General features: G+C 37.2%; 1 pseudogene; it reads left to right on the forward strand.

Moving 5' to 3' along the window:
• The first annotated feature begins 1,015 nt into the window (after positions 1-1,015).
• LOC122732067 overlaps positions 1,016-24,720 on the forward strand; it is a 185,667-nt pseudogene continuing 161,962 nt past the window's right edge.

A 24,720-nucleotide genomic window follows, 5' to 3' on the forward strand; every position in this document is an offset into this window, starting at 1 on the left:
AGGAAAGACTAAAAGCATCTAGGGGATTGCAATAAGTATTGTAAAGTGCCTCAAGATCCTGCCCTGTGAGACTCAGTTTAACTTGTCACCAGAGGGTAATGGACAGAATTTGCAAAGAGGAATATTTAGACTTACTGTAAGGGAAAACTTTCTAATGATCAATGGGCTACCTTAGATGGAAGTGGGTCCTCCCTCATTAGAACTCTTGGGGTGGGGCACAGCGAAGATGGTGGAGGAAAACCTGTAACTTTCAGAGATCCCCACAATCCATCCACATACCTTCGAAAATGCCATAAGAAAATTCTTGGGCCAGCAGAACTCATAAAAGAACAGAGTAAGATCATTTTCCAGCCAAATAATTCTTTTTTTTTTTTTTTGGCAAGGCAATTGGGGTTAAGTCAGTTGCCTAGGGTCACACAGCTAGTAAGTGTTAAGTGTCTGAGGCCAGATTTGAACTTGGGTCCTCCTGACTCCAGGGCGAGTGCTCTATCCACTGCACCACCTAGCTGTCCCCAAATAATTCTTAAAAGGGCAACAGGGAAGGTCTGCTGTACTGGCGTGAGAGAAGAGCACAATTTGGCACAGATATAGCCCCAGGCAGGCTGTGCCTCCAGAGCCTCTGAATGATCAGTATCAGCAGCTACTTCTGAAATTCAGCTCATGGCTTGGTGAGGGAGTCCAATGGTTGGCCAGGGGGAAATAGTAGAGGACTCTTCAGGGGAAGAGGTGGAGCTCTGTTGTGCTGCTCATGAAGTGGACTTGAGTGGCATCAATCCAGTGGGGGAAGGGCACAGGTACGCCATGCTCACAACTACAGAGAATCAGATTTCAGTCAGATTTCTTCTTCCAGGCTAAAGAGAAAGCTGGCATGTTGTTACTTACAGGCCAGGTGGGCTGAGAACAAGCCGCTCGTTAAATCATACTACCTGGGACCTCCTGAAGTTTGGAACAGCGCGTCCTAGAAGCAGTGCTCCACTTTAAGAAGGAGTTAAAAGCCAAGAAATAGGTGGGCAACATGAGCAGGCAGAAGCAGCAGTGGACCATTGAAAGTTTCTTTGGTGACAAGGTAAATCAAAATGCACCTTCAGAAGAAAATAATAAAGTCAAACTCCTACATCCAAAGCTTCCAAGAAAAATATTAATTGGTCTGAGGCCATGGAAGTGCTCAAAAAAGACTTTGAGGATAAAGTAAGAGAGTTAGAGGGAAAAGTAAGAGAGGTAAAGGAAAAATGGAAAGGTAAATGAGAGTGATGCAGGAGGGTCATGACAAAAAAGGCAACAGCTTTAACAGTCAGATTGACCAAATGGATAAGGAAATAGAAAAGCTCTCTGAAGAAAATCATTGCTTAAAATTAGGATAGAGCAAATAGAAGCTAATGACTTCCTGAGAAATCAAGAAACAATAAAGTAAATCCAAATGAATAAAAATAGAGGGCAAAATGAAACATCTTCTTGGAAAAACAGCTGACCTGAAAAATAGATCAAGGAGAGATAATTTGAAAATCACTGTACTATCTGAAAACCATGATAAAAAAGGAACTTACACATCATCTTCTAAGAAATTGTCAGGGAAAATGGCCCTGATATTCTAGAAGCAGAAGGTAAAATCAAAATTGAAAGAATTCACTGACCACCTACTGAAAGAGATCCCAAAAGGAAATCTTCCAGGAATATTATAGCCAAGATCCCAGGGCAAGAAGAAAATGTTGCAAGCTGCTACAAGGAAGAAATTCAAGTACTACAGACCTATAATCAGGATAACATAAGATCTAGCATCTTCTAAACTAAAGGACTGGAGGGCATAGAATATGATATTCCAGAGGGCAACGGAACTGGGATTACAACCAAGAATCACCTACCCAGCAAAAATGAATATAATATTTCAGGGGAAAAAATGGGACTTTGAGGAAAAAGAGGACTTTGAGGCATTTGTGATGAAAAGAACTTAAATGAATAGAAAATTTGACTTTCAAATACAAGACCCTAGAGAAGCATGAAAAGATAAACAGGAAAAAGAAATCATGAGGGATGTTAAAAGATTAAACTGTTTACATTCCTACATGTGAAGATGATACTTTGAACTCTTAAGAACTTTCTCAGTATTGGGGCAGCTGAAAGGAATATACTTAGACAGAGGGCCTAGGTGTGAATTGAATATGATGGGATGATATCTGTAAAGCATCTTTTTTGTTTATCTTTTTTTTTTTTGGTGGGGCAGGCAGGTGGCTTATGTCTGGGGCCAGGTTTGGGCTTGGGGCTTCCTGGGTCCAGGGCTGGTGCTTTGTCCACTGTGTCACCTAGGTGATCCATGGTGACATCTTTAAACTAAAGTTAAGGGGTAAGATGAATGCACTGGAAGAAAACGAAAGGAAAAATTGGACTGGGGTAAAGTAGCTCACATAAAATAAACAGGAAAAAGCTTATGGTGTGGAGGGGAAGATGGGGATGGAGCAGGGGAGTGAGTGAGCCTTACTTTCATCAGAATTGGCTCAAAGTGGAAATGACATACACACCCAAGTGGGTATATTAATATAGCTTACCTTGAAGGAAAATGGGAAGGGAATGTGATAAGTAGGGAGAGGCAGAGGAAGGGAGGGCAGATTGGGGGAGGGGGCATTAAAAACCTAAACACTTTTGAGGAGGGATGGGGTGAAAGAAGATAGAAAATTGAGTAAATATCAAGGCGGGGGCAGATAGAATGGAGGTTAATACAGTTAGTAATAGTAAATGTGAAAGAAATGATAAGCAGGATGCTATCAGAAGGATTTATGAAAAATGCAAATCATCTACAGAGAAAGAACTGGTGGTATGTGAATATAGATTGAAGTATAATTTTTTGATAGTTGCTCTTTCTAAAGTAATTTTGTTTGTTTTCTTTCACAACCGGACTAATGTGGAGATGTTTTGCATGACTACACATGTATAACTTATATTGAATTGCTTGATTTCTTGGGGAGGGGAGGGGAGGAGGAAGAAAATTTGGAACACAAAGTTTTTAAAAAATCAATGTGAAAATATTTGGTTTTATTTGCATGTAACTAGGGGAAAATGCTAAATTAAATGAATGAATTAATTAATTAAAAAAAAAACAAAGCAAAAAACTCTTATGGGGGCAGCTAGATGGTACAGTGGATAAAGCCCTTGCTCTGCATTCAGGAGGACCTGAGTTCAAAACTGGCCTCAGACACTTTACACTAACTGGCTGTGTCACCCAAGCCAAGTCATTTAACCCTCATTGCCCTGGGGGGGGTGGGAAACAAACAAAATAACAAAATAACAAACAACACCCCCCCCCAACAAAACCATGGACGATCATTGGTTATGGAGGGAACTGTTTCAGCTTTGGGTTGGGCTAAATGGCCTCTTTGGTCACTTCCAACTTTGAGCTTCTTTGATTCTCTTATTTTAATCCTATTATTCTAACAGAGTTCCCATTTTATGATGTTATTGGAAAAAAATGTCTTGTGTATTATTTGCCTATCTTTTTGTCAGGTGATTAGTCGGCACTTCAGTTCAACAAAATTCAACAAATGGTTCAAACCAAGCAACAACACAGTGGCAAGCCAGGACCTTGGAGGAAAGAAGACTTGGGTTCCAAGTCCTTCCTCCAGTGCTTTCTAGCTGTGTGACCTTTGGAAAGTCACTTCACCTTTCTTAGCCTAAGTCTTCATCTGTAAAAACAAAACAAAACAATGGGAGGGGGCATTTATTAGCACCTACTTCAGAGAGTTGTTCAGTAAATAAAATGAGGTAGCTGATATATTGTGTTATGTAAACCTCAAAATGGATGTGTGTCACTTAAAGTGTGAGATGGATGGTTGGGAGGGTGACTAGAAGTATCATGTTGACTTCAGCAGAAATAGGACAATTAGATAAGAAATTTTAGGAAAGAAGACCATTTGTATATGTTGTGCTTGAAGCATGTACAAGATAAAGTTCTGAGAAGATATTAATATTGCTATCTATGTACCATAGCCAATGTGGGACCCAGTTATTGATGAATATACAGATTTAGGAGTCATTTGCATAGAGAGCATACCTGAGGCTGTGAGACTTATTGAGTTCACCAAAGGAGAGGGTATAGAGAGATATGAGAAGGTCCAAAAGAGAGTACTGGGAGACAGTAATGCTAATGTATCAGGGGATGAATTAAGATCCAGCAAATGATGCTGAGAAAGATATTCAGATTGGTGGAGGTGCCCCTTTTTGTTAGCTTTAATGTATTTTTCTCTTCCACTTTAGTTTGGATTGTATACTGAATTCTGTTTTGACTTGCCAACATTGTTGGAATAACTTGACCTTTCTTTCTGGCTTCGTCTTAAGAGACACTTCTATGTTTTTATATAATGCATTGGCCACTGAGGAATTAGATTCTGAATATGGCAATTCCACTATAATCAATGAAGATAATAAATCTCTGTAGAAATGCTGGCAAGTTGCATTTGTTCATTGTCTTCTTGCCAGTGGTATCTACAAATGTTCTGGTGATAATTGAGCTTAGTTGGGCCTCTTGACAAGCTTTCTGTAGACTTTCACTTTCACTGTTTTTTTTACTGTTTTCTGAGGTGATATTCCCCATAAGCTTCTGCCCTCCATCATATTTTGAAAATGTGCTTATGTACTCAACTAGGATTGCCTTTGGCTGCCTTATTTTTTTATTTGGCAAAGAAGTCCACTATCTGCTGACTAAGAATTCCCTGGGTCTTTTGATTCCTTTGTTGTGGTAACTGTTTTGTAATAGTTAAACTTTACTAGGAGATGATACTCAGAATAAATGACTTTTGTCTCTTTCCCAGTTTTCAGAATCAGCAGCTTATTGAAACAGATTAGGCTGGAGCTGTTGTAATTGGACATTGCTTATCATCTGTTTTATTTTGATATGAGGTTGATTTTGACACTAGGTCTAACTTGTGAATTGTTTGATTGAGATACATTCAGTAGCTGTTTTGTAAATGTCTTCTGCACTGGCAATTGACTGCTTCCTGTGTGTTGTTGGAGTCAATTTTTAATGATATTTTCCAGTGTCTAAATCATTTTGTACTCTCTTCTTGAAGATGGTATTTGTGGTATTAAAAACTGATTTCAAATAATCAAGAGACCTTAGGATTTATTAAAATAATAACTGATATAATTTTGACTTATCCTCTCCCCATTCTTCCCTTTGTCTACATTCTTTTTAATGTTATAAAGACTTAAGGTATAAGCTGATTTGGCCTGAAGAAGTTTTGCAAATATCTTTGTAAAATTTCTCTATTTTATTTTCTACAAAAGATAAACAAAATGGGAAGTTATCTTTATGCTATTCCTTTTTTTCTCTTATGCTTATCAGTAATACTTCAAGATTCAATAATCGAGTATGCCGTGAAGCAAAGTTTCCTTTTGGCTTTGTGCACATGATAAAACCAACTCTATCATCAACTTTGTTTGCCTTTTTTCAGTGCTTTAATGATAACCCAGAAGCTAATTTTTCCATTAGGCTAAAACTTCTTTAGGTATTCTGGTTTCATTTTAAAAAAAGAGAGAGAGAGGAAAAAAAAGAGGGGGAATGGAGTTATTCACATATCTGATTTCATCAGTATTGGGGTCTCTTCACTGGTAGAAATTGGCAACTCATCTGTATTTTATAGTTCTTAGGAATCTATGGTGACATTGAGGATTTAAGAAACTTGTCCATAGTTTCACAATTAGTATATGTCATAGACAAGACTTGAACTAAGGCCTTATGGCTCCAAGGCATGTCCTCCATAGACTAGACAACACTTTTTCTCATAGCAAAGATATAAAAATCAAAATAAATTTGGTTGATTTCCTCCAATAGTTTATCGACTTATTCGTTGTACAAAAACCTTGAATTTAGAGCACCAGTAGTTCAATTAATATTTACAGATAGTCTGAACACTGGAATTCTTAATATCTTTTTTTTTCCTCTCTCTCTCCTCTGCCACCTTCACTGTGCCAATACAAGGGGCTAATTAATCAGTAAATAGATATTTACTAATAAGTTCATAATCTAATGATGGAGACAACAAGCAAACCACTACGTACAAATAATTTATATATCAGAAAAATTAAAGATAATCAATAGAGCAAAGACACTACAATTAAAGGGCATTGGGAAAGGCTTCCTAGAAGGGGGGATTTTAGCTGGAGCTTGAAGGTATCTAGGGAAGCCAGTTGTCAGAGATGAGGAGACAGAACATTTTAGGCATGTGCGACAGCCAACTAAAATACCCAGGATCGGGGGATGGAGTGTGTTATTTGAGGAACAGGAAGGAGAACAGTATAACTCCTAGCCGTGTATAGGAGACAAGATGTAAAAAGACTAGAAAGGTGGGGAGGCTATGAAGGATGTTAAGCACCAAACAATATTTTATATTTAAGGAACCACATGAGATCTTGAGAAACATTTAATGTTTATTGTTGTTGTTGTTGCATGAGTCATCATGGCCAAAATTTTGATACCTAGCAGCCAGTCTACTGCAGAGGAATCTTTCTAAGAGTATCTAGGCTGGATGCTTGAAAAGCTGACACAGTCTATCACAGGAACTGTGCTAATTGCCTTCACAGCTTGGTGCAACCTGTTAGAGTATGTGCTTTCTCATATGTTATTTGAAAATCCAGAGCTACCTCTCTGTGGGTAAGGGGTTCTTAAATTTTTGTTGTTGCTGTGTTGGGTTTGTTTTTTTGTCTTTTTTCTTGTCATGGCAATCTGGTGAAGCCTATAGACCCCTTCTCAGAATGTTTTTTAAAGTGTAAAATAAGGGGGCAGCTAGGTGGTGTAGTGGATAAAGCACTGGCCCTGGATTCAGGAGGACCTGAGTTCAAATCTGGCCTCAGACACTTGACACTTACTAGCTGTGTGACCCTGGGCAAGTCACTTAACTCCTATTGCCCTGCAAATAAACCCCCAAAAACTCACCATCACCACCACAACAAAACAAAAGTATAAAATAAAATACATAAGATTACAAAGTAAACACCATCTAAATTGAAATACAATTATTATTAAAAATAAGTTGATAAATGCTACTTTAGGGATCCCTAATATTGATGATGAAGTCTTCCAGATGCTTCTGTTGATACATGATATTATGCTGATTTCAGTGATTCTTGAAGTACTAGAGAGAAGTTCATGGCCACAATCAACCTACTTTTCCATATGTAAGTAGCCACATGAATCAAGAATTCATATTGTGCAGAGTAGGACATTCAGTTGACTAATTTCATTTATATATGTTTATATATGTACACAAATATATGTATGTATATACACCTATATATACATACAAACACAAACACACCTTATCTGCCTCTGGGAAAACTCTCCTATTAACACTTTAAATTCTTTAATTTATTCTTTCCTTTTAAGGAAACTTCTTAACATTTTTATGTAACAAACCTCAGAATTTTTTTTTCCTAGTGTTTAGCTTAAATTTTCCCAATCTCCATTCAGTCCTTGGTCTTAAGCATTGTTCAGCACACCTTCTTCTTTATAATAAAAGGTTTTTTGTTTTCTTTGGGGATGTTTTGGTAGGGCAGTGAGGGTTAAGTGACTTGCCTAGGGTCACACAGCTAGTAAGTGTCAAGTGTCTGAGGCCAGATTTAAAGGATTAAAAGGTCCTCCTGAATCCAGAACCATTGCTTTATCCACTGTGTCACCTTGTTGCCCCCCATAAAAGTATTTTATTATTTTCTAGTTACATGTAGAGATAGTTTTCATCATTTTGTTGTTGTTGTTGTTGTTGTTTTTAGTGAGGCAATTGGGGTTAAGTGACTTGCCCAAGATCACACAGCTAGTAAGTGTTAAGTGTCTGAGGCCGGATTTTCATCATTTGTTTTTATAAGATTTCTATTTCCAAATTTTCTTCTGTCCCTCCCTTTCCTCCCCCTTCACCAAGACAGCAAGCAATCTGATATAGGTTATATATGTACAATGACAGTAAACATGTTTCTGCATTAGTCATGTTGTCAGCATACCTTCTTAATAGTAATGATGATGCTAACAATAATAGTAACTAATATTTATGTAGTTCTCTCAGCTTTTAAAAATGCTTTGCAGATATCTCATCCTCATTGCAATCCTGTGATCTAGGTGGGTATTATTACCCACATTTTTAAAGACAGGGAAACAGACTGTCAGAAGTCGTGTCTTTCCCAGGATTACACAGCTAGGATATAAGGCTTGATTTAAACTCAAGTTTTCCTAACTCTCAGTCCTGAAATCCATCTAGTTTGCCATTTATCTGCCTGTTTTAACCCTAAAACTATGACTACAGATCCCAAAAACTTTCACTTCTGTTGGCTGTAACATCCCAGTGGCCCATTCTTTTTCTCCACACACAGGAGCAACTCCTAGTTTCTTATTATTTCTGAGATCTTCATGGTGTCAACCAATCAAAAAGTATGTTTATGGAATTACTATGAGCCAGATACTGTGCTAGGTACTGGAGATAAAATACCAAAGAATGAAGTAATTCCTCTTTGTAATAAGCATATATGTTAATGGGGGAAAACAAATGCATGTTAACATATATGGTATAAATACTAAGTTAATTAACACAAATCTATACAAAATAGTTAATATAAAGTAGTTTGGGAAGGAAGTCACTACCAGTGGAGGGAGGCGCTTCATGCTAAGGAAGGTGATTATGACATCTTAAAGGAACAGAGGGCTTTATGAGGTGGTGGTAAGGAGTGATTGCCTTGTGTGTTGTTTGTCTTTCATGTTCAAACAGGAACAGAATGACATTGTGATGTCAGGGTCAACATACAGTGTGTCTAGCTGTGGCTGATTATACCTATACATGTTTGGAAGACTCTCTCACAGGTAGGGCACATATTATCTGTAGGAAAAATCAGGAGGCCAGTGGCTCTAAATTTGCATGTTTCTCATTTCATATGATTTTGTTACAAACATGTTAGGTAGCCAAGCAAAGGCACAAGAATGGAAGAGTGTCTTCTGTGAAGGACAGAAAACAGGTCAGTTTGACTGAAACAGAGAGCATAAGGATGGTTGGGGATGGGTTAGTGGTAGCTTTTAATGAAGCTGGAAAGATAGATGAGCTCTAATTTATGGAGGGCTTTAAAAGCTGTAAAGAGGAGTTTATATTTTATCCTAAAGGCAAAAGGAAGACAGTAGAATTTATTGAGTAGGGCACTCCACATGTTCACCTCTGTACTTAAGGAAAATTACAGGTAAAATAAGGCAAGAGCCATTTTCCTAAGAATGTAAATCAGGATGGCAAAAGCCTCCTATTCTCAGTTGGTAGGAGGGATGACAGAGAACACGACCTTCTAGCATTCAATGCATCTACGTATGTTGACAATATACCCTAATTCAATACTATATGATATCTGCAAAAAAAGAATAGCGTCATTATTAGTGAATAGCATTAAAATAATAATTTTTTTGGTGAAAATATTCATTAAAAACACCAGAATTTTAAAGATTTCAAGGTCATCTGCACAGTCATGAATTATTATCTGCCTGATTCATAGCAAAGACTGGTCTTAGATGTTGAAGTGTTTCTTACTGAATTGCCTGATTTCTTTCCTCACCCTCATGGCTCACCCCACACTCCCTTTAAGAAATCCCAAAAGTATCCATCAGATTTAGTTTTTTTCCAGAAGTATTCAGTTCATTGTGCTGTAACAAAAGAGAACTTTTAGTAAAGTGAAATGTGGAAATGGAAAATGTCTTTCTCTCTATGTCCCTGAAGTGCACTCTTAATGCACTCCATGGCGAAAAGGCTTCCTTAACCTCTCATTGAGTTTGTTGTCAAGTAACTGGTGGAATTTGGTCGTTAATAATTCTTTGTTTTAGGTTATTTCACCTGACAACTCAGGCTAGCAACAACTCCTCAGGACTTCAAAGCTTGCTCATCCATTTAACAGTGTCTAATGAGTAAACAATGCATAGCTAAAAGCAAAGTATAGCTCAAAAGAAATACTCACTTTGGAGTGGTGGATGCTACTCTTATGGAGAGAAGTTCCTGATCATCTAGATTATATTCTTTTGAATAGTACTTGTTTGTAATTAGAATTTTAAAATGTAATCATTTTATAATAATGAAATACTTCAAAATAGGTCGCCTTTGTGATGGCATTATGGTAAAAAGAGTTTCTTCTGTGGGTGTTGTGTGTGCCATTTGCTGCTATTCCAATAGGCAGGATTTGTTAGCCTAGAGGCTGCAATTAAGAGCAAATAATCAAATGGGTTATTTGCTCTGTGGCTTTGGACTGATGATTCCTATCACTTCTGCCAAGTGGACAGGGCATTTGTGTGAGGTAGCATCCTCCCAAAGTTTTTGCTTTGATGTGTGATTTTTTTGCTAAGACACATCTAGCCTTTTAGTAAAGGCTCTCTTAATTTCTAACCGAGTGGAGTCAATAGGCTTCTATGAAGGCTTCAGGAAGAAATGGAGTTGGTTTAAACTTATTAAAAATAATTTTCCACAATACTACTTTAGTGGATGTGTTCTCATCCATATAAATAACCATCCCTGTGGTTATCCTCTCAAAGTAAAGACAATTGCAATTTTTCCATGTGTTTTTTTAGAATTTTGCACAACTCTCATCTGTGCCTTTCCTTAAATATTCTAATGATAATGAAGATGAAGATGATGAGGATGATGGTGATGGTAGCCAAAAGTCCACAGTTTTCATGGCATGGAAGCAATGCTGGGTTCTTGAAAACTATACTAGTGGACCACAAACTCTGGTGGGTTTAACTATGCTTGAGGGGTTCTGAGTATCATATTGGCAGCAGACTGAGTCTGCTCTTCAAGGACCAACCAAGCTAAGTTTGGAGAGATTCATCACCAGTAGGTGAACATTAAGTAATGAGATAATTAATCAAATCAATCAGTGAAACAAAAAAATACAGAATGATCTTCAGCCCTGAGTAATCCTTTATTTCTGCAGGTAACGTAGTGGAATAATGGAAGGACAAAAGATGTTTGGAATCATACAGTTTGGGGGTCTTCTCTAAATATCAATATCTCTCTCAATGTGAAATTTGTGTCTATAGAATAGTGGATTGATATTTTGGAGGGGCTGAACTAAATCAATATTTAGATTCTTCTAATAAAAATATCTCAGATACAGGGAAGTTGCAGCTAAGTGGTAGGATAGCATATACATTCTCCTTGAAAAGGCAAATGTAGTCATTGGTGCTAGTTAGTTTCATCACTGTAGTAGGATAATTAAGGCTGACTATCCAACTTATGAATCACATAGCACTTCTTATTCTGGAAGAATCTATGGTAGTAAAAGAATAATAAAAAGTTCCAAAAAGCCGAAATTTGAGACCTTGTATAGAGGTCATTTATTTCATAGTATAAGTGAAAGGGACCAACTTGCCTGGGTGACTCACTATGGAGTATAGGCATTTAATCTACCTGCATTTAGTCTAAATACCACTATGTGGTAGCCAATATACCCCTAGACTGTTGTCGTTGTTATTGTTGTTTGTCTTTCATACTTGAAGAGGACCATGACATCAGGGTGATGTCACAACTTGCAGTGAATTGGATTTAAGTGAGGGACAGCTATGCGAGGTCACCAACCTCACTCTTTCCTCCAGAGCTATCTGGGCTCAGTCATCAATTAGGATGAATGGAGATTGCCCTGGATGTTTAAGGCAATTAGGGTTAAATGACTTGCCCAGGGTCACATGGCTAGTAAGTATATCAAGTGAGATTTGAACTTCAGTTCTCCCAACTTCAGGGCCAGTGCTCTATCCACTGTGCCACTTATCCCTAGACTAGGACTCTGAAATGTGATTTCACCACAAAGGTTATCAACCAAATTTTATGATCTCTTGTACCTGCTATAAACACTAGAATAACACTTGATTGATTGTTGAAATTATGAAAAAGAAGTATTTGTTACATAATATACTGTAGGACAGCTAGGTGCTACAGTTGCTGTAGCAATCGTGTAAAGAAAGGCAAGAAAAATATAGTTATGTAAGATACTTTCACTTTCATCATTGAAATGCTCATTTTGAATATTAGCAAAGATTGCCCTGAAGATAATCATAGCTCGTGTGTCTATATCTTTGTTTCAAGGATATAAAAGTTTTTGCAAACCAAGACAACATATACTTTAGTAGTATATGGTGACTTCAATGTAAAAATAGATAGAAAGGAAGAATAAATACATCAGAAAGATGATAATTCCATTGAAGAATTTAAGTGGTGACAATAGCTAACATTTACCTGGTACTCTAAAGTTTACAAAAGTATTTTTCTCAAAATATCTCGTTGAGGTAGATTGTATGAAAATGATTATCTCCATTTTACAGATGAAGATGCATGGATTCACTTGGACTGACATGCTCAAGGCCACATCTCTAGTAGACATCTGAGCTGTCATTACTGCTGGCCTTGTTCTAGCTTTCTGATTGTTGGTTCTGGTTATCCTGATGTAGACCTTTTGAATCACCTGATAACATCTTCATCAGGAAGGAGCCTGTTTTTTAAAACTCCTGTGCTTGGCACAGAGCAGGTACTCAATAAATAGTTAATGAATTACATTGAATTGAATTGAACAAGCTTATCATATGGTTGAAATCTGGTTTCCTGAAGCAGTGACCAAGGTGTATTCTAATGCCCTGTCCCTGGACAGTACCTTTAAACATTGTTCACTTTGCCTTCTCCCTCAGAATGATGTCTTCTTTTGCATGCCATTTGGAATCATAGAATCTGATCCTAACCAGAACCCTTTGTATGGCAGAAATATCCTAGGAATACATATTGATCCTTCATAGATTTTGTTTGGTTTTTGTTTGTTTGTTTGTTTTTATTTTTGTGGGGTAAGGGAGGTTAAGTGACTTGCCCAGGGTCACACAACTAGTAAGTGTCAAGTGTCTGAGGTCAGATTTGAACTTAGGTCCTCCTGAATCCAGGGCTGGTGCTTTATCCACTGTACCACCTAGCTGCCCCTGATCCTTCATAGATTAAAATGATTATCAGAATCATAATATGTGAGACATTCATACTTGACTTTTATAATTTCCCCCTCTAAAAATATAATTATGTACCATAGGTACCATGTAGCTCTGGAATATCTTACTTAATATAGCTCAAGCTCCCACCCAACATATATTCTAGCAATAGATCAGGAATTATAAACTGACTAGCAAAGTAAATAAGACAGGAAAATTCCTCCTTTCCAGAAGTAGTCTTCTATAAATTCCTATAATATTTGTGGAAGAGGGAACTCTCTCTGGACAGTTCATGCTCCTAGGATACTGTATTCTCCAAGGTTATATCATGAATAGCCCCCTAATGGTTCCATCTCTCAGAAACTGACTGTGAATCTTTGCTTTTCTACAAGGCTGCTATTTCTCTTTGCCTCCACATTTGCTATTTGTTACCCCTCTACTTTTGTTCTGCTATAAGAAATTTATTTTCGTATTTTTCTTCTTTATAACCAGCTTCATGATTATGGAAATTTCCCCATACCAATGAGCAATTTATTTTTAATTATTATCTTAGTTCATTCAGGGCACTAAGAGATTAAGTGATACTTCTGTATAGGGGTAGGTCATCATCTCAGGTTTTCCTGACTTCAAGGCTGGTGTTCCATCTGATGGCACACTTTTCCTTTTACTCAGCGGGAATGCCATAACTCTTTGTTGGGACTGCCCTGCCAACATAATTAGGACTAAGCAATGCATTAATAGTTAGGCCCATTGCTACAACCATTTGGCCCACAGAAGAGTTCCTTATGTTTACGACTGTTTTGTCAACTTTACTCCTCTCTGCCCCACTCAGCAAGAATCCACCACCCTCCTAGAACTTGTGATGAGTAAATTCGCTTCAGTTCCCATCATGCCTTTGCCACCTGACCAGGGCCACATAAATAACCCTTGAAGCTTTCCTGGTGCCTCAAGGAGTCACTTATTGCCACAACATAGAGGAGGCAGGGCGGAGGTGGCGACCTTTGCTCTCCTTCCTACCTCAATCCCCCCAAAAAACAATGAGGTGAGATTTAAAAGAAATAAAGATAGGCAAAATGTGTTGTTCTGTTAACTGATACCAGTTTCACTTACGTCTGGTTTCTCTTTCATTCTCTTGGGAAATCCTTTGACCTTCAAAAATCTCTGGTTGAAGCTTGTCAAAGCCAGCAAGCTGCTGGTCTTAACAGACTAAGGCCTAAAAACCCTTCTAGTCACTCCCTCCCTGCTTTGTTAATTGAGCTATTGCTTTCTAAAGACCTACCTATACAGGAAGCAAGGCTGCTCCAGGAGGCTCCTTGCATTCAGCCTTGGCTACTGCTAGGATTGTTTCTCTGTAGCCCAGCTTTCCCAGGGGAACTTGGCTTTCTGCTCTTACTCTGTCAGAACAGCCAGACCGCCAGAACCCTGAATAGCTAATCAGTGGTGAAATGAGTCCTTTAACTAAACCCTGCATTGTGTAGCCTCTACCTGCTAGCCACAGCAATTTTACAGCTGCCTTCTTGAAGAAAATCACTTTTCTTAAAGGGACTAAATGTTTTTTCCCTTTCACTGTTTTAACTATGTTTTGGATAAAAGTTTTGCAGATCACAGAATGCTAGAGCAGGAAAATACCTTAGATAACATCTATTACCAGGCCTTTGTTTTGAAGGAAAAAAAAGTAAGCATTTTCTGGTATGATCTTTGCTTATGTACTTGTATTTACACCAAATTATTTCGTCAATCCTCCATTGAAATGTTGCCCAAATCTAAGTCTCTCCCCACTCTAATCCATCCTTTCAACTGTCAAACTGATTGTATAAAAACTCATGTGCAACTATATCACTTCCCTATTCACTAAATCCTAGTGACTCCCTGTTACCTGCAGGATCAAATGTAAAATCCTCTGTTCAGCATTCAAAGTCTTTCATACCCTGGCCCCTTCCTCCCTTTCTAGTCCTCTTAAGCCTTACTTACCCTTATGTACTATATGATCTAGTGATACTGGCCTCCTGACTGTTCCTCCAATACAGTATTTCATCTCCTGACTATAGGCATTGGCAATGGCAATTCCAATGCTACCCTTCCCAACCCCTTTGTAGTCCTGGAACAAACTGCATATCTTAATCACCATTTTAAAGATGAGAAAGCAGAGGTCCACAGTGTGTACTTCACCAGCCTAGAGTCATTCATTATTGAATACCAGAGCCAGTGCTCCAACCCAGGTTCCTTTCTATGCTTCCTTACTCTTTTTAAGATGACCCATTTAAATTCTGGTTATCTTAGTGTATCTCTCTGTTATAGAAACATATACATGAAAAAAAAAGTGTGTTCATCCAGTGTCCTGGAGCACTTGAATGGTACTTAGGTATCCTGGTAAAAAAATAATGTAGATTCAAAGAGCTTATTACATTATTCTACAGAGGAGTAGGGTCATGGGGAAAGCTGATTAATTCAACTAAAGACCAGAAGTAGGAAAAAAAGATGCCTACTCCATTTAAACTTTGATATTCTACAACCTCTAGCCTGAAAGCATTCACTTATATATAATCTTATAAAAGTTAATGTTGGGCTTTGCACACTAATCTTTGCCATGTGTGGCATCTGATATGCTATCAGTCCCATGGAAACCTGATGGAAGGGCATTATCACTAAGGGAGCTCGATAAGAGCATTAATCCCTTTTACATTTAAGGTGCAGGCTGACCAGTTCAAACAGTGCTATTGGTCCTTGAATTTATCTGCTGTCATATTTCCACCTCATTTTGGATGAGAGGAGATAGAAAACTGCATTGCATCAAAATCAACTATATGCACCAATAGAATTATAAAAATATACACAGATTATCTCTCAATTGAATCTGTCTCCTCAAATCTAAATACATAATTAGAGATATATGAAAGATGCAAAGAAACAGATAAGACATGGGGGAGTAGGAGCCAGAGAGAGAACAAGCGGCAAAGCTGCTTAGGGTCAGAATGACTTGGGTTCAAGTCCTGCCTCTACCACACAGTCCTTGTGTGTAACTGTAGACAAGTTACTTGATCTCAGGAAGTTCTCAGACAAGAAGCTTCAGATGAATTGCTGATTGTCATGGTAGAAGGAATTTCATACCAGAATGCTGATTTTTCCTGACTTCTTTTATTATTATTATTATTTTTTTGCTGGGCAATAAGGGTTAAGTGACTTGCACAGGGTCACACAGCTAGTAAGTGTCAGGTGTCTGAGGCCAGATTTGAACTCAGGTCCTCCTGAATCCAGGGCTGGTGCTTTATCTACTGCACCACCTTGTCGTGACCAGCGAGGAATCTAAAAAGAACAGAGAAAATGGACACCAGCGTATGTGAAGCAAGTGCCGTTTATTGCAAGTCTTTTTCTCCTTTATATAGTCATCTTAAACAAAGGAATTCATGCATCAGAGGTTTATCTTTATCTTACATCAGCACAAAAATGTACAAAAGCAGGATGTACTGTTATTATGATTTACCCAAGAGAAAAACGCACGTATGTGAGGTCAGAGTAACCTGCTTGTTACAATCCAGACCCAGAGATAAGAGGAAGAGGAATGCATGGGAAAAGGGGAAGAGGAGCCTCCTTTGCGTCCCAGATTTCTTTTATTCTTAACTAAAATCCTACCTCCTACAGGAAGTTTTCCCTAACCTTCTAAATTCTAGTGCCTTCCCTCTTTTAAGTTTTTAGTTCCTATTTATCCTGTATATAGTTTGCTTTGTACAAATTTGTTTCCATTCTGTGTCACTCCTTATATTGTAAGTTCCTTAAGAGCAGGCACTATCTTTTGCCTCTTTTTGTATCCTCAGCATTTAGCACAATGCCTGACACATAATAGGTACTTGATAGATGTCTATTGGATTGAATTTAAATTCCCTATACAGATGAAATCACAAATCTGAATAGAAACAGATACACACCCGCATATAAGCTTTATGTATGCATATGAGTATATTTGTAATTTGGAGGTGGTAGTATGAACTGTTATCTCTTTGCTATAGGAAACTTATAGTGAAGGAATCTTCTACTAATGCATATTGACACCTGCTCTGCAATTTACAGGTTTAAAGATTTGCCTGGATTACTGAAAGGCTGAATGACTTGCCTAGTATTATAGAGTCAGCATCTGTCAAAAGCTGGACTTAAAAACCTGAGTACCTGATTCAAAGACAGGCTATCTATCTACTGTGCCTCATTCACACATACACTCACACTCTCTGTCTCCTATTCTTGTTGTTTCATCATTCAGTCACATCCAACTTTTTGCAACCTTATGGACCATAACATCCATGGGGTTTTCTTGGCAGAGATACTGTAGTGGTCTGCTGGAGTGGTTTGCCATTTCCTTCTCAAGTGGATTAAGGCAAACAGAGGTTAAGTGACTTGCCCAGTTGCCACACAACTAGTGAGTATCTGATGCCAGATTTGAACTCAGGTCTTCCTTACTCCAGGCCCAACACACTAACTACTGGGCCATCTAGCTGCCTCTCATTGTCCCTGTCTGTCCCCTGCTTCAACCTTCTCTCTCTCTCTCTCTCTCTCTCTCTCTCTCTCTCTCTCTCTCTCTCTCTCTCTCTCTCTCTCCCTCTCCCTCTCCCTCTCCCTCTCCCTCTCCCTCTCTCTCTCTCTCTCTCTCTCTCTCTCTCTCTCCCTCCCTCCCCTCCCTCCTCTCCTTCCCCTCCCTCCCTCCCTCCCTCCTTCAGAGGCAGTAGAGAAGGTGTTTTTCCTTTTTTTTATGTCCATTTTCAATCACAATTTACTCTTTTATTTTCTGTTTTATTTTTTTTCTTTTCTTTCCTTTATTGGGAGTTTAGCATGGTGATTGAATTACTGCATCCACTAGGTAAATGGGCAGTCATATGCTTTCTTCAGTGCTCTGGCTGAAGACTGTGGGAAAAGCTTGAGCTGTTCACCTAAATTAATATCAATGAGTTTCCTTTTTTCCATTTTAGACTTCATAATATACTCAGGTTCATAAATATGACCTTTAAAAGAGTAAATTTTTGCCTTTTACCATTTGCCTATTGGTCAGTTGAAAAAATGTTGACTTGATGAATGGAAGTACTTGGAGAATGAGATAATATTCTCCCCTTCAAGGGTACTACTTAAATGACAGAAACAAGATAGGTGGCATGTGACTTCAGGAAGGACCAAAAGAGAGCAATAGGGATGGTGGTCCATGGATAATACTATCAAACTGGGGAATAAGTGGGATTAATTGAATGTTAAGCTTCAATAAAAAGAAAGGGATATCTGTGGTATGGTAAGCCAGAGGTTACAGTTTACTTCATCTTTGTATTGAATTTAAAATTGTAGTTAATGGTAAAATGTTATTGTTAAAGCAAGTACCAAATAACAATATGAAATAATTAATTATATTCTGAGAAAAAACAAACAATTGTTTACCAAAATTTTTACCATTTTACACTCAACTATCTATTTACAAGCAGACATTGGCTGTTTAGAACAATGACAAAAATAAATACCAAATAAGAATATATACAAACACATACAAAGTATTAAAATAAAGTAACTTCAACTTATATGATTTAAACAAGCACTTGATGCCAAAAACACAAACTGGATAAAAGAATAGATATCAACACAGATTTTCACCATTTTTGAACAAATTTTAGCCTATATAAGTCAAAAGAAGGACAAGATCCAAATATACTAAAAACTGCCTTCTTTAGCAAGCATGTGATCTCATTTCCAATCTGAGAGCTACAGTACCCAAGCCTAACATCAAGTTTATAAAGTATGCTATTTTATGAAACACCATAAAGGAAGATAGTAGAAGATTATGAGCATTATCACATTGTACAGCATTGAGAGGTAGCAGTGGAAAAATAAGTTTATAGAAAGTTTTTGAAAGACCTAATTGACCCAAATCATTCTGAGGTCATTTAATGATTAATTTAAAAGGCACACAATAACCAGATGAAAAATGTAATAGATTAATTGTGATTTGTATAACAAATGTTTCTCTCCATCAGTGGTAGTAGAACCACCATATATTATACACCACTATCATGGTTCCTGATGTAATGCTTTTGGAGGTAGAAGTGGGAATAAAGAAAACAAAGATGGGGAAAATAGCTGCATTAGACAAAGTATTTTTGGAGGAGGTCTTGCTAGAGGTAATATAATGAATCCACTGATGAGGCAATTCTCAAGCTATTTGGGAAAAAATGTAATGCACTAAATCTTGTCAAAATAGATACTTCACAGGCAGCTAGGTGGCACAGTGGATAGAGCACCGCCCTGGATTCAGGAGGACCTGAGTTCAAATATGGCCTCAGACACTTAACACTTACTAGTTGTGTGACTCTGGGCAAGTCACGTAACCCCAATTGCCTCACCAAAAAAACAAACAAACAAAACCCCAGATACTTCATTATTGCTAAAAAGGACAATAAGTAAAATATTTATTAACTCCTATGCCTACTTTCCCATCTCCATAAAACTTGATGAGAATAATCTACACATTTCAAGGACATCCTTAACAAAAGTATGATTAGAAGACAGGCACCACATTTTCATGGTTGAGTCAAATTTTTTTGTTAATTGAAACATGAAGAAAAATCTACTGTGTTTGTTGTTATGTGCATATGCATATGTGTATGTTAATTTGCATGCATACATAGATTTAATAGAGCAAAATTCTATCTTAAAAGAATCCCTTAATCAAGGTGTCTTTTGAGTCTACATTAAAAATTTTTAAGATTCATTTTCTTTTTTGCTGTTTTTGTCCCTTTTTGGGGATTGTCTCAATTCCATCTTGTTTCCTGAGAAAGAATCCCAGAGATTTCAGAGTCAGGCCAAATGGTCTTCACGTTATTTGTAAAGGCACCATTCATTGAATATATAACAAAGATAGCATCTTTGTCATAGGTTCCTCTTGACTGTGAATATTAAGTGAGATATAAAAAGAAGTCATTCTCTGACTTTCACAGAAGGCATCTAGTAGAAAGTCCAGGTGGAAAAGGAATTCCTTGTAAAAGATAATTACTTTCAGATACTCTTATTTGTCAATGTATTGTGTTGATTGCTTCATGCCCTAGAACATTGCATCCAGAAGAGTTTGGCATGACTGTTCATATATAAAAAAATAAGTGTATGAGGAATGCGTATTTTCCAGACAATGATATGCATTTGCATGAAAACCTCCTAGATCTTGGTAAAAAAGGAGGTAAATCTGTCATGAAGCAACAGAGAAAAGGAACTGATGGATAGTCTGCCTGCTGTATCAGAATCCATGAAATACCAAGTGATCCAAGGGAAGGCCCCAGAATGTTGAGTGTAGTTACTGTGAGTATTTACGGGGCTATACAGCTATACAGATAAAAGTCTCCCAAGACACAAAAGCATGGATGAGGGGTGATTATATCTTGGAGGGAGTAGTACTCATATGGGATGAAATCACAGATTCATTGAAGAGTCAGTATACTCTTTTGAAAATCAGTACTTTAAAGAAAGAGCAAAGTACATATCTACTTCAAATGCTTTACTCTGCTAAATATTTTTTAAAATGATGGTTTAGTTCTAGCATGTTGTTGTTGTTGTTTTTTTCACTTTGTGAATGATTTGATCCCCTATTGCTCCCTAAGAGAAAAGGCCATCATAAATTTCCTAAGGTAGGCCAAATGCTTTTCTTAGGATTTATTATGACCAGTTATTTTTGTTATAGATGATGCACTGTGTGTGTATGTGTGTGTGTGTGTGTGACATTTACACTTATTACATATAAAATATTTTATGCTGTCTACCTAATTACATCAAATGAGAAAAGATATGGCAAAATATGGCAGGAATAATATTTTTGGGAGAGAAAATCAACCCTTATACTCCCATATCTATCTTTAATGGGGACCTGGATTTGCTTCCAAGGGCATAAAACAACCTCATCCATGTATCTTGACTACATCTAATCCTGTAAAGATATTTGGGAAGGATAGTTTTTGAATCCTGAATGAAAAGGACAAAGTGGGAGATTAAAGGAAAATGATGAATACTAAACAGATATCTTCAGCTTGGACCTTTTAGGATTATAAGAATTTGAAATAATTACAAAAATGCTCAAAGAAAAGAAAACAATTTTTAATGTGGATAAATTAGGGGTGTTCAAAGATAGCTTATGAAAGATAGGTGTCTGGGTGTGCATATAGACAAGGGGTCAATATGAATATGAAGTTCAGAGCATAAAAGATTTAAATTTATATAGATTTGGAAGTGAACAGCTGTGTAATATAAGTGGATAACTTATAGAAAAGCAAGTGAGGAGATAAAAATGTTGCATTACACATCTTCCTTGCATAATTGTCAGGGCTTTTAAAAGCTCCCAATCTTCTGAGCTATTTCAGAGTTAACAAATCTATTTTAGAAAAAAAAATGTAGCATGAAGTTACATAATCCTCTGCAGAGGCAAAAAGGATCCTTTTCAAATAAATCTCTTCTTATTAGTGTGTCAGCAGCTTCTTCTTTTGCCAAGTTAATCATTTAGCCATCTGAAACCTGGTTGGTTTGTTTGTTTCCTTTTTTTTTTTTAAGCCTTGTCAGCAGCAGTGCAAGCAAAAGGGATTTTCTCTAGGAAAAAAAAAACATATTTCCTGCCTTTCACCTCATTTAATAAAAATAAAATATACATATATATATATACACATATATGTATGTATCACCTTTCCTGGGAAAGTTTTTTTTTAATTAGTCTGATATAGAGATTATTTAATTCCTTGTTTCCCTCCCCCAAACTCTCCCCATCCCTTTTTTATTTTTTATTGTCGCATTCCCCTCCTCTTTATTTGAGCTAGTTGGACCCCAGGGAAACTTTCAACGTGGGTAAATTTTATCCCCCCATTTGGCACCCCACTTTCTGGTCTCTAAACACCCAGTAGGTACATGCTATCTTCAGGTTACCTAGAACTTCTCCTACAATCCTAACTCAGCTCTATACATCCCCTAATTCAATTCAAGTGAAAGTAAAAATGTGAGTCCCTAGAATATGCAAGGCACTGCATGTGCAGAAGAATTTGGGGTTAAATACAAAGACACTGATTAAACCATCCCTGTCCTCAAAGAGCTTATAGTCTACAGGGGGAAGATATAATTACAGACATAACTAATAATTCTGGCATCTAAAGCAAATTCTGTTGGGTAAGAAATTCTTTTCCCTCTGAAAGCCCATTATTCAGACATATGTGTAATCTAGGCAAGAACTCATTTCCCTGCTACCCATAGCAATCACTTACTGTCATTCAACTCATCCCTGAAACTTAGATTACTCAGTTTGTTATATCTACCCTTTCCACTGTGCCTTACAGAAACCCATGCAATTATTAATGAAATTTCCTTTGTCTTATGCCACTCCCTCCCTTGCCTCTATCTTCTTGCTCTTATGAAAATCTAGCTTCCACTAGAAGCCTCTGCATCCCTGGTTCTATTTCCATTGCGAGTTGTACCTTATTTCTCTCTCACACTAGTGCACTGGAAAAGGATGAAGACACATATATATTCCTTGTTCCTTAATGCAAAGTATGGACCCGACATTTCTAGTGCCATCATTCAGCAGTTTTTCCTTTGGACTTCTCTTCATTAAACTAAATATCACCTCATCTATGTGGTAATAAACTATATTTACATAGCATTTTTAAAGATATGCAAAATACTTTACATATGTTACCTCATTAGAATTTCACAGCACCCCTGTGACATAAATGCCATTGATCCCTTTTTGTAGATGAGGGGATTGAAGTTGAGAGAGCTTAAATGAGTTGCACATGGTCACTTGGCATGATTCTGAGGTGGTGATTGAACTTAGTTCTTTCTGACTCCAAAGCTCACTTCTTTCTCAAAGAGTTCCTGACTCTTATCTTCCTCACCATCCTCATACTTAGCTATTTCAGTAGATACATTGAGGTCTCTTCCTGAATTATTCCCACCCTCAAATCACCAGTTATACTTCCATTTAAACCTTTGAGCCTCCACCCTCTTCCCCACTTTTAGTTTCTTCAGGAAGCCTTTAGAAGCTTGACAGATAAAAACTGAGGGGGAAAAATATTCCCTATATAGAGGAGGTTGATGCCTCTACAGGCAGATTTGGCCTTAACAATTGTCTCTTCTCCCCTCCTTCCTTGTCCCTCCTGGCATTTACCCCATCATTGTCTGTTGGCCCACTACTCGCCAGCCCACGGCTTATCCTTGAGCTGATACCGTTGCTGCTTATGAATTGCATGTCCCTTCTCTTTGAGCAGCCCCTGGCCAAGATACACCCTTTTCTAAGTCTTTAAAAAAATCTATATGGCAGCTGAGCACTGTAGCTTTTCTTCTGCTATCCCTCACTCTCACCGCATGGCTGGCCTGTCTCCTTTCCCTATCATACATTTCTTCAACGATTTCCCTTAGAATACATTTCCAGTGTCTAACAGGAAATAAGTTGTGGCCTGTTTGAGCCCACCATGCTGTTCTCCGGTCTCTTTTTTGGGACACCTGAAGCTTTGACTCCTTAGAGATTAGAGTTTTCTAAGATTAATGACCAAAAAATATAGAGAGAACATTTAAGTTATAAATACTCTCTGTGCTGGGGGGTAGTTTGGAATTTTACTGTGTAGTCCAACCTGCTCTCGCCTGTTTAATTCTAGAACCAACTCATTGCTCTTCTGTAGATCCTGTCCCAGAAAAATGATTCAACTCAGTGTACAGATTATATAAACATCTCATAGTCTAGGCAAAAATCATTTTAAAATCAGTTTAATATTCTGTTATATATTATTATACCATTCTCTTTGTAATAATCCTGTATATAATTCCTATGAAAACTATTCTACTCAAGTGAAGGTTGATTTTTAAATTTTGCTCTCGTGAAATTTTTCACAAGGAAGGGAAACATTTAAAGGAATATAGGTGGAGAGGTTTGAGTCTGGGGTTATGGGAAAACAGATATTCTACATGTTTGAAAAATACTACAAATTTTCTTATTTTTAGTCTTCCAGGTTATGAACACCATCATGGGGCACAGGTATCTAGGATGAGGTGTTGGCCTTAGTTGAAAAACATCAGAAAAAACAGCTCTAGACCCTGCAGGTCAAGTCATCATCATTCAGATCCTTTCTTTGAGGTAATTTAATATCCTTTATATCATGTACCTTGCACATTTGTGTTTTGAATATAAATTTTTTCAAGTGTCATGTAAAAGTTAATATTTATCATCAACAGAACCAAATAAATTTGCTAAGCATTTATATTATTTTAAAAGTTTTTTTTTTTATGAGTCCTCACCAAATTCCCTATTTCCTCAATTGTTTCTTTCACTGAGAGGGTTACACAGGGATTACATAGTAGCAAAATAATGATAATAATAAAAAGGCTGACTCTTGTCATCATGTTGATTCTCTTGCCTATAATCAATGAAATAATGATGAAACTAAAAAAATCAAACAATTCTCTGAGGATAGCTAACATATTAAAGCATAACAGGAAAGCATCTTTTTATTAATGCAATATGAAAACATATTAAACATGATAGGCAAGTACCTCCACCAGGGAATTTGAAAATAACATATTTTTCTCCTCTTCAAACTTTAAAACTGTGATGTAGAATATTTGACATATCTCCTTTAATTTCCCTAACAAAAGACTAATTTGGTTAAACAAATTACTGTGCTTTCCATTTTTGAGAAATCTACATGAAAATAAAGCTACCTATATTTAGCAACTATTCATACAGTGAAAATGGTAATTTTTGTTATCATCATCTACCCTTTTGTACACTA

Source organism: Dromiciops gliroides, chromosome 6 (genome assembly GCF_019393635.1).
Source record: "Dromiciops gliroides isolate mDroGli1 chromosome 6, mDroGli1.pri, whole genome shotgun sequence".
Taxonomy (NCBI): domain Eukaryota; kingdom Metazoa; phylum Chordata; class Mammalia; order Microbiotheria; family Microbiotheriidae; genus Dromiciops; species Dromiciops gliroides.